This window comes from Diabrotica virgifera, chromosome 8 (genome assembly GCF_917563875.1).
Source record: "Diabrotica virgifera virgifera chromosome 8, PGI_DIABVI_V3a".
Taxonomy (NCBI): Eukaryota; Metazoa; Arthropoda; class Insecta; order Coleoptera; family Chrysomelidae; genus Diabrotica; species Diabrotica virgifera.
The window spans coordinates 75,268,817-75,280,962 of NC_065450.1; positions in this window are offsets into that span (position 1 = coordinate 75,268,817).

A 12,146-nucleotide genomic window follows, 5' to 3' on the forward strand; every position below is an offset into this window, starting at 1 on the left:
TTCTTTTATTGCACCAAAACATGCAGTAGCTCCTAAGCAATCCATTCATCGGATAAAGAAGAAACCCGCGCCTGAGGTTTATGGGTCACGGAGCTGTTCAACTAATTCATTTTAAAAGGACAAAACCTCAAGGTTAATCAGAAATCAACATAACAGATCCGAAGGAAATGTTCACACCAACTGAACTGTGACCCCATCTGTGCCTGATCTTCTGTGGCTCTAAGGGAAAAGCAGAGATATTCCCGGCCTCTTAGGGCGGAATGGACTCATGGAAGCTGTCACAAGAGACATACCATACCTATGAACTAACATTTATTATTTGTACAGAAAACTAGGAGAAATTTATCAAATGACAGCATTCTAATAAAAAATAAAGTTTTGGAATGTAAAAAGTGGGTTTTGCCGAGACCGTTAAAAATTGGCAATTTTCAACTTGTACTTTAGACCGAACGATTGGTCTGAAAAAAAAAGTAAATAGTGATGTTTGTAGATAATTTTAAGTACTTTAATTTCTGTTAACAGACCATCTACTAAAAGTTAATATTTTTCGATATTTGAACAAAAAAGCGGAAAAAAGCTAAAATTTTCCGCTCTTTTCGCGATTTTTTCAATGTTCCGGCAAGAAATTTTATCCGCAAACCTCATATTGGGATTCAGCAGCCCAAAATCCATATACATATAATGAAAGGAGGTCCAGGAAGAAGAAGAACATCCTGGTTAAAGAACCTCAGAACCTGGTTCAACACAACATCTGTGCAGCTTTTCCGCGTTGCTGCAGATAAGGTGAAGATTGCCATGATGATCGCCAACATTCGTCACGGATAGGCACATCAAGAAGAAGAATAATGAAAGAAATCCGATAGTCAAAACACAATTTTATTGAATCATAAGTTTACTTTCATTTTAATCACGTAATGCAGCTGACATAAGCGATATTTTTTAAATTTCTGTTACTATTTACGTCCACTGGCAACTTTAACTTGGAGAAATTCATAATACTATATTTGCTTACTCATTACTTTTGTATTATTAATCTATGTATATCAAATAATTAATTACGGTAGTAATAGTAACATTTATCACCAATAAGTATATATTATAAGAAAAACAATAACATCACAAAATTTTTTTGACACATTCTTACGTAGCGAAAAATCGTACGGTGGGGTAGTAGTCACATCCGTTTATTTTCAGTATTAACTTAGTTTAGACTTTGGTTTGACTAGAAATTTTTGATTTAATTCGTATGCATATCATCGATAACGCATGGGTATTCTTTCATTTTTCCGACTTGTATCTTTTAATGAATTCCATGATATTTCGTTTATTTTCATGATGTAGAAAATATTTCCTTTTGTCAATTATTAAATATTGATTGGGAAATTTATAAAATTATGGATTTATGTACATAAATTCATTTTAATATTGATACAATGTTGTAATGGACGCTCTATGATGATAACGGTACATTTTTCTTATCTGTAATATTTTACTCTCATAATTTATTCTCCCATGTAAATATCCAGCTATATTTAGCATACTCTTCGCTGCAAATGACGTCGAAAGACGTCATTCACTTCTTAAGTCACAGGCGAACAAAGCCACCAAAGAATTGAAAAAATTAATCATAGCAAAACAAAATCAGGGAATCCAATGTTACCTGGAAAGCCTTACATCTACAAAGGCCACAGATTATTCGCTGTGGAAGCAAAGAAAAAAAAGGTCTTACTTGTCTAATCCACCAATCAGAAATGATAACATCGGGGCTAGAAATGGTATAGAAAAATGTTAAGCTTTTGGCAAATATCTGAAAAAAGTCTTTATACCCTTTCCTCAAGAATTATCTGCTAAAGAAGAATACGAAATTGCCAACTATCTAAATGTACTCTTCTAAATTGATCTGCCTCATAACAAGTTCACTATTAGAGAAGTCATACAAACAATAAATTATGGAAGAGATTAATATAAAGCTCTTGGTTTCGATTTGGTATCTAGAAAAATTCTTGAAAAATTATCCGAAAAGAGCTATAAAAACTCTCTACTACGACTAAATTATTTCCCCAGCATCTGGGAAGTTGTCCAGATCGTTATGATACCCAAGCCAGGAAAGAAAACAGAAGAGTTGTCTTCTAGTCTGGGCTGATTATCGGAGAATAGGCCATTTTTGGGAAAAGTTATTTACCAGCAATTTTATTGCTGGAATCGAAGCTTATGATTATATATAGGGTGTCGGATCAAAAAACTGAAAAATACGTGTTCAATCATTTTCAAATATCTATCCAATGACACCAAACACCAATCCCCACTACACCCCCTGGAGGTGGGGTGGGGAGTAACTTTAAAATCTCAAATAGAAACCCCCAGTTTTTCTTGCAAATTTGGATTCCTTACGTAGAAGTTGGCAACTTTTATTCAAGACATTTTTTCGAACTGTGGATAGATGGCGCTATAATTGGGAAAAACGATTTATCCTGATACCATAGGTAAATTATAGAAACGGTCTAATATCTCACGAAATACACTTCCAAATGAGAAACCAAAAAACAGATTTTTAATATTTTTCGAACACCTATCGAATAACTCCAAACATGACCCTCCAACTCACCCCCAGGAGGTGAGGTGGGGGGTAACTAAAAAATCTAAAATAGCAACCCCCACTTTTTATTGCAGATTCGGATTCGCCATAAAAAATTAAGCAACATTTATTCGGAACATTTTTTAAAATTTCTAATAGATGGCGCTAATAAATCGTATTTTCCAATTAAAGCGCCATCTATTAACAATTCTAAAAAAAGTTTTGAAAAAATGTTGCTTAATTTTTCGTGACGGATCCGAATCTGTAATAAAAAGTTGGGGTTACTGTTAAAGATTTTAAAGTTAACCCCCACCCCACCCCCAGGGGCTGGGTTGGAGGGTCACGTTTGGTTTTATTCGAAAGGTTTTCGAAAAAGATTAAAAATCTGTTATTTAGTTTCTCATTTGGATGTATATTTCGTGAGATATTAGACCGTTTCTATAATTTAACTATGGTATCAGGATAAATCGTTTTTCTCAATTATAGCGCCATCTATCCACAGTTCGAAAAAATGTCTTGAATAAAAGTTACTTACTTTTACGTAACGAATTAAAATCTGCAAGAAAAACTGGGGGTTTCTATTTAAGATTTTAAAGTTACCCCCCACCCCATCTCCAGGGGGTGTAGTGGGGTTGGTGTTTGGTGTCATTGGATATATTTTTAAAAATGATTGAACAAGTATTTCTCAGTTTTTCAATCGGATGTTTAGTTCGAGAAATATTTGACCGTTCCACTACTTTTGGGACACCTTGTATATTAATAATATAGGTATACAAAGTCCGCAGATAGTGTGCTACTTTTTTTTAAACAAAATGGCGCCCGAAAATCGTGTTTTTTTCAATTATTGCTCTATAACTCCGAAGATTTTAACTTTACAACAAAAATACTCAAATAAAAATTCACCGCAATTAAATTTTGCATAGAGATATGTTTTTCCGATCTGCTCCGACGAAAATTTTCCTCGGAAAATCCGGGCTTTCCCAACAAAATCTTTAATTTTCAAATAAAGTTTTAGATAAGTAATTATCTACCAATAATTAAATAATTTGGTGACTTAAAAGCCTTCTAGGTTTGGATTATAGTTCCAGAAGCTGGTGAAAATTGAACGAATATTTTAGCAACAATTCAATTGTTAATTAATAATTTACGGTCGCAATAATAACCAAAATAATTATGATACACTGATCAAACTTTGAAATCTTATAAAGATGAGATGCCTATTTAACATTTTGTCGACAAAATATAAATTTTTTATTTTTTTGAATAATCTTTAAATGTTTTAAAAAAAATAGTTTTAAACAAATTAATGTTTATCATAAAGTTTTTATTATATTCTAATTTTAAAAAATTGTTAAAATGCGTATTTCAAATATCTTGAAAATGAATGTTTTAAAACTTTTTTGCAACCATTTGCAAAAAAGTTATGAAACAGCAAAATAAACATACGAATACTGCGTTGTTTATAATTTTTTTTAATTCTTTCAAAGCGTAAAAGTGAGTTTAAAGTACAAGCTAATTACTTACAAAAAATATCGATTATCAGCTTAATGGTTATATTTTAATTAAAGATTATAAATATATTTTTTTGTAATTTACACGCGCGAAAGTAGACTAATACAGTACCGTAGCTATGTATTATGTGTTATACCCGTCCACATACACAACTCGCGCGAGTTTAAAGCGTGTCAGTCGCTTCGAGTGAACATCTTCGGCTCTGTATCAAGCCTACTGTCGCGCTAAAAATTACAAAAAAAAAAAGTATTTTTAATCTTTGATTAAAATAGAGCCATTGAACTAATATTTGATATTCTTTGTGAGTAATTAGATTGTACCACAGACTCACTTTTAAGCTTCGAAACAATTAAAACAAATTATAAACAACGGAGCAATCGTATATTTACTTTGCTGTTTCATAACTTTTTGCAAATGGTTGGAATTTTTTTTAAAGCATTCATTTTCAAGACCTTTGAAATACGCAAAGCTTTTATAAACAAATTGAATATTTGCACTGTACGTAGAAATTACATACAAATTAAAAAAAGAAAGATCAAAATCCATTGAGTTTATCCGGAGATACAGAAAATTATATACCACTATTAAGCTGCACCCAACACCATCGCGAATAAAGATCGGACTAGGCAAAAATAGTAGTGCTATTTATGTGCTAATTAGTTGCTCTAATCTGAATTTTGTTGCTCAAACCGTTGACCAGGAAATAGCGTTGAAAGTGGGAGGGGTCCAGCTTAATGGAAAGCTGCACCCACCCACACCTAAAAAAGTTCAAACTTCTTGATATTTTTGGTGAAAAATTTACTTCTATTTATGTGCTAATTAGTTGCTCTATTTCGGATTTTGTTGCTCTAAGCGTTAAGCAGGAAATCGAATTGAAAGTGGGGCGGGGCCAGCTTCCCATTTGACGCACAACGAAAGACTTGTATGTTCACTAAAACAATGAGCAATAAAATCAGATAGCGGTATATTTCCATGATACGTGTTCCCTAAATAATTTTTGTACCAAATATGTAGGACCAACTTATTTATTTAACATAGAATAGAGACACATAATATAGCGCGGAGCAAGGTCGGGTGGGAAAATCTAATGCATTTGCAAGTTCTACGGTTAGCAACAAAATCGGATACCAATATATTTCGATAATACGTGTTCCCTGGAATATTTTAGTACCAAATATGTGCGAGCAACTACTAAATTTTTAAGTTCTATAGTTAGCAACAAAATCGGATACCAATACACATATTTCGATAGTACGTGTCCACTAGAATATTTTGTGACTAAATATAAGCGAGCAACTAATTTATTTTACACGATAGAGGAAAATAAAGCGCGGTGTAATTTTGGGAGGGATGAAGTAATAAATTTTTAAGTTCTATGGTTAGCAACAAAATTGGCTACAGGCATATTTCGATAAAACATGTTCCCTAGAATATTAGAAATGCATTAGTTTATCCCACCCGACCTTGCTCCGCGCTATATGTGTCTCTGTTATATGTTAAATAAATAAGTTGGTCGTACATATTTGGTAAAAAAATTATTTAGGGAATTGTTTTAGTGAATATACAAGTATTTCGTTGTGCGTCTAATGAGAAGCTGACCCGGCCCCACTTTCAATTCGATTTCCTGTTTAACGCTTAGAGAAACAAAATCCGAAATAGAACAACTAATTAGCACATAAATAGAAATAAATTTTTTACCAAAAAAATCAAGAAGATGGAACTTTTTTCGGCGTGGGTGGGTGCAGCTTGCCATTAAGCTGGACCCCCATTTTCAACGCGATTTCCTGGTCAACGGTTTGAGAAACAAAATTCGGATTATAGCAACTAACTAGCACATAAATAGCACTAAATAATTTTTCACCAAAAAATCAAGAATTTTGAACTTTTTTCGGTGTGCGTGGGTGCAGCTGCCATTAAGCTGGACCCCCCCCCCCCCCATTTCAACGCGATTTCCTGGTCAACGGTTTCAGCTACAAAATTCGGATTAGAGCAACTAATTAGCACATATATAGCACTAAATTTTTCACCAAAGAAAATTAAGAAGTTTGAACATTTTTCGGCGTGGGGGTGCAGCTTGTCATTAAGCTGGACCCCACCCCCATTTTCAACGCGATTTCCTGGTCAACGGTTTGAGCAACAAAATTCGGATTAGAGCAACTAATTAGCACATAAATAGCACTAAATTTTTTGCCTAGTTCGAACTTTATTCGCGATGGCGGGGGGTGCAGCTTAATAGGGGTAAATTATATTCGTTTGAAATTGCTTTTTCGGTATTGTAACTCGGTGGATTTGTAGGTTCCCCCTAGTAATCGTTTGAACTACATTTTTAAAAAATCGAAGAGGGTGCTGTGAAGGTACAATGTTTGTGCAAATTTTTTAAGAAAAAATACAGATCCCATTCTTTAAAATTGCATTAATGAGATTCCTTAATTATTATAAACTAATTAGCTGTGAATTAAAAAAAAAACATATGGCTAACTTTGTCCCAAATGAACCCAGGCTAAATTTTTTTATTTGAAAATTCGTGTTAAAATACTATCTTTTCGAATATGTATATATAAAAATATTGTTTCTTTGGATAACATTTTTAAAGTTATTCTAAATGTTTATAAACTACAAAATTTCAAAAATTTGGCATTAGGATTTTTGACAATATTAATTATTTTTTTATCTTTTTTTAATACATTTTGATATTATCACCCTTCTACTTTCATTTGGAATACTCAGAATTGCCTATCTTCATTATTTTCTGTCTTATCTTATTGCAAAACAAAGGTCTCTGGGATAAACAAATAGAATAACTCTTAAACTAATTAATGGTTCGGTCTTAAATTTTGAAGGTTTATTAAGTACGCCAATACCCAACTTTGGGTGAAACACTAAAGTCATAAGGTAGTTTTAGTAAAAGCTATTAACAAATAACGTTTTTCACTTACTTTGCAGTTTGCGTAGCAAAAAATTAACTTTTTAACTTTAAAAAATCGGCATTTTGAAGGTTTTTCAATGTTCTAAAAAACTGAATTTTGAAATTTTATCTCAACTATTTAGCTTTTGAATAGGGTGCAAAAAATCGAAAAAATCGCGATTTTTGCACTAAATTGTTAATAATTAAAAAACGGACGCCAACTCTAGGCAGCAAACAGGTAGGTTTTCTTCCTATAGGTCTACAATAACCAAAAAGTAGTCAGCTACCTGGATCTTTGAATGTCCCGAGAAAATCCTTATTACTCTGGACTAAAGACCCGATACAGCCACAACACAAAGACTACTGGAAACGGTAGAGATGAGAGTACTGAGAAGAATTACAGGAAATACACTGAGAGATCGAAAGAGGAATGAAGACATTAGAAGACAATGCAACGTACAGTGTATAAACGAATGGACGTTAAATAGAAAAAAATAATGGAATAACCATATAACCAGAACGAAGATAAATCACCAATCGGTAAAAGAAGTGTCTGCTGACCGCTCAAAAGATGGAGTGATAACTTTTCAAAGAGGTATAAATTCCCCAATGAACAAGCAGAATTGCTTATAAAGAGGAAGATGAAGAAGAAGAATTACGTCAGTTTAACAAGTTTAAAAATTCGTTACAAGCAAAAATAAAACTTGATAGTAAAACCTATTTTGTTGCAATACCAAATTAATAAAATAATTAAATTAATATGTCATTAAAAACTTGGGTATTATTTTATAATCATGATTATTTTAAAAATCACTATTCTATATAATTACATAATTTTATAAATTTCCCAATTAACTTTTAATTTACAAGGGAAATATTTTTTGTTGTGTCCAAATAAGATATAGTCCATTTAATCACGGCTTTTGCTCCAAGTTTTAAAGAATGACATGAAATTTGACATACACAACTATACATACACACATACACTACACATACTCATATGTCAAAGAAGTAAATGATAATATTGTGCCGATGCGTACTTTTGCCCTGAAAGTGAGTTTCACCCCTTTTCGGGGTGAAAAAATATTCGTTCAAAACAAGTCCGAAAGTGGATAAACTGTCTAATTCTAAACAACTTTTGTTCTATAGCATTTCTTCACTAAGTCAACACTTTTCGAGCTATTTGCGATTTAATATATTCATTTTTTCAACAAAAAACACGTTTTTAAAGACGGTTTTTCGCAAATATCCGAGTTCTTTCAAGAGTAAGCATTTTGAACAGATAAAACTTTAAGATCATATAAACAATACATACAAGAGTAAAGCAACTTATGAGGCGGTAAGGAATAATTTCATTTGGGATGCTAATTAGGGAGTGATTTTCACCCTTTTATTCAATAAACGGGACCAACTTTATTTTGACCGTAACTTAATTATTTTTGATCAGGGCCTATTTTACCACTAGGCCCGTGAGGTAACTGCCTCGGGCCCCTATTTTAATGATCACCAAACAAAACATGTTTATTACAACAACAAAACAAATTTTAAAAATTCTTTCATTTTACGAACAGGCAATGATAAATGATAACCATAAGAGTTATTATTAAGTAAATAGGCGCAAACTTTCGGCTTCAATGCTCTATAAGTGCATTCATTTTTTCGAATACTCAAAAAACTAATACATATTTTAAAAAAATTTAAACGCAGAATGAAAATTACATTATTACCGAGGACCGAATGTCCCTTAGAATAAATAAAAAGTTTCTTTTGAATAAGATATGTACATATTTAAAATTAAAAATCACACTCAATTTTCTCTTTTTTTCACCCCTGTAAACTATATTAAAGTAAACATTATCGAAGATTTCAGGGACTTTCGGCCCTCGGTAGTAACGAAATCTTCCAATCTGCGTTTAAATTTTTCAACAATATTTATTAGTTTTCTCAGGCTTAGAAAAAAACGAATGCATTTAAATAGCATTGAAGCCGAAAGTTTGCGCCTATCCCCTTAAACAATGTTTAAATGTTTAAATATAAATTTTATTTATTGTTAATAAAAATTTTATTTTCTTGTGCATCTATATTTCTATTAAATAATTAGTACATTTAAAAAACTTATTATTATTATTATTAAATTATATTTAGGGGCCCGAAAATTGTGTAGTGTCTCGGGCCTCATTTGCAGTAAAATAGGCTCTGCTTTTGATGCTAGAATCTTTTTAAGAAAACAACCAAACCTATTTTTATTTAGCTAGATGCAACTCTGCTTCTACTGGGTCGAAAGACCTCACATACAACACTTTTTCACTTTTTTATAAGCTATATTTTTGCTAAGTATGTTATTTTCGATAAAACACTTACCTTTTAAGTTATTTTACTTACTATGCCAAATTTCATGTCAATCCAAACGGTTTTTTTAAAATTTGGAGATTTTGCAATATTTTACCGTGAGTGAATGAACTAATAACCGGAATACCATTTTAATATCTAATATAACAACTACGTAATCAAAAAAATAAAGATATATAAAGGACTAGTACGGACATTTGGAGCATAGTTCACTTGCAAGTTGTTCATACATTAGAATAAAGATCAGCAATTTTTGAAGCAATAATGGTATGTATAATAAATAGGTTTACAACATATTTTTGAGTTCTGTTACATTCATGATTCATAATTAAAATTATTTACATTTCATATTTTTAGGGCCGGTTGTTCGAACGCTAATCAACAATTATCATTATCAAATATTTAATTACTGTCACCAAACTGTCAATGTCAACTTTGTTTGGGTTACTGAAAACATAATTAATTAAAATTATGAGATTTATTATCAATTATGTTAATAATTATTGTTATATTAATTGATTATAGTCTCAGAATTGTAATCAATTATGTTTTTAGCAACCCAACCAAAGTTGACATTGACAGTTTTGACAGTAATTAAATATTTGATAGTGATAATTGTTGATTAGCGTTCGAACAACCGGCCCTTAGACAAAGACAATCATGACATTGATGATAATAACATATGTAAAACAGCGTTCGTTTTGCTCCTAATACTCATCTCATTGTCTCTTTAGGGAGTCTTTCCTAGCTCATCCTTTGAACGTACCCGTACCAGGTCAATTATTGTTTCTCCTCTATGTAGTCAGTAATTGTTTTTGTTACACCCATCATTTCCCTTATTACTTCATTTCGAAACCTCCCCAACTTTAATGTTCTGTTTAATCGTCTTAGTGCGTCCATCTACGTAGCCTCTAGTTTTCTATTTTAATGTTTTCTAATCCTCCACAATTCAGAACCACACATCAATGTGCTTTTTATCAACACATTATAAATTGTTACCTTTCGTTGTTCTCCAATATCTTTACTCCACAATATTTCATTTAACGATTTAATTTTTCTTCTGGCTTTATTTATTGGAATGTCACCATCATCTGTTCCTTCTTTGTTGAAGAGTACTCCTAAGTAACTATAACTTCCGCATGTTTTTATTGTTTCGTTATTCTCCATAATCAAATCGGTTGTTTCTTCACCAATAGATATATAAATGTTGTGTTTTCTCCATATTCATGTGTAGACTCCATTTTTCATATTCCTCCTTTAGTTTGCACGCCATATATTCCAAGTCATCCTTATCATTTGCACAAATTACTTGGTCGTCTGCGAACTGAAGGGTATATAAACAATTTTTCTTCATTTCATTGCCTATTTATAATCCATGTGTTCATCGCAATGCTTTGCTTCTTTCTTTTTAAACCACTGAATGACTGAATTCTCTTCTATTATCTTCTTTTTTAATTATAAGTTTTATATGACAACATACTGAATATTATTAAAAATAATAAGGAATACAAACTTATTTAAATAATTTTTTCAGGCTACCAAATTGATTGTTTTGATGATTTGCTTTGCCTGCATTTCACTATATCTGATGGAATCTGTCGAAGGCAAAAATTATGACCCCAATACTCCTCCTCGTTCACCTTCACCTGTAGAAAGAGGACGTTCACGTACCGTTCCAGCCCATCTGCAAAATCAAGGACAGAATGGTCAGCAAAATGGGAACGGACAACAAAATGGCCAACAAAATGGTCAAAATGGACAACAAAATGGACGCCATTAACAAAACAGTACTGAAAGTTCGTATTTGAATTTGTTAATTTTGTATATGAAAAGGGTATAATAAAAATATTCTAAATTTTACAAACTGCATAAATTTGTTCTTTTTTGTAAAACTACCTCACATTTTTCAGTAACAGAGGTATAAGTTTCCTAAAAGAAGTTTCTAGGTAAACAAAAACACAGGACAATTCAGATGACATAATGTCTGAATTTTTTAAAAATAGTCATATGAAAGGTATGAACAATAAAAGTCAAAGTTTTCAACCTTATAAAATATTTAAAAATATTTAAAATAATATTAAATTGAAAACTTATTGGACCATTTTCCTTGTAACACCTCCACTGCTTCTAAAAATTGCAAGCCAGCTGGATGTTGCAAAGAAGACAAGAGGGAATTGCCAATTAAAATTTGCAATTCACCACCCCGTCTGTTTATCGTGGTAAATTCCAATGGAAAACGGACCTAGTTACTCAATAGGAGTAATACTAATAGAAAATAAAAATTATTGGTCAGAGGGAAAAACGATAAATGTCAATTTTTGACTCTTTTTCGATTTTTGTGCAATCTGTTAGATTAAAAAGAGTACTATCAATCTGTGAATGGCCAAAGGAAAATAACGATGAGAATCGTCTTAAAAACACCCCGCATGATTGGACGCAAGGGGGAAAACAATGAATATGTAACTTTGTTTCTCATTTTACCAAAAATGCTCCCAGATAGACATTCATCGTTCTTCTTCCTGACCCTTCAAATGTATACCATTTTTATTCAGTTGCTTTGACTTTTATTTAGCAGATGCCGCTAGGCACCTACTACCATCACGTTAGTTGCAATGCCGGAACTAATAAACTGGGTGATTTTAACTTAAGTCAGAGATAGCAACCTATGCATTCTCTGATAAGCCTGTAATAAGAGTCGAAATCGTCGATTAGAGTGCTGGTTTGCGCTCTCTGAGCTAAGTGACAATTAAGACAGTTTTGGCTTCGCATTGAAACTCAATAAAAATGATATACATTTTCATTTTT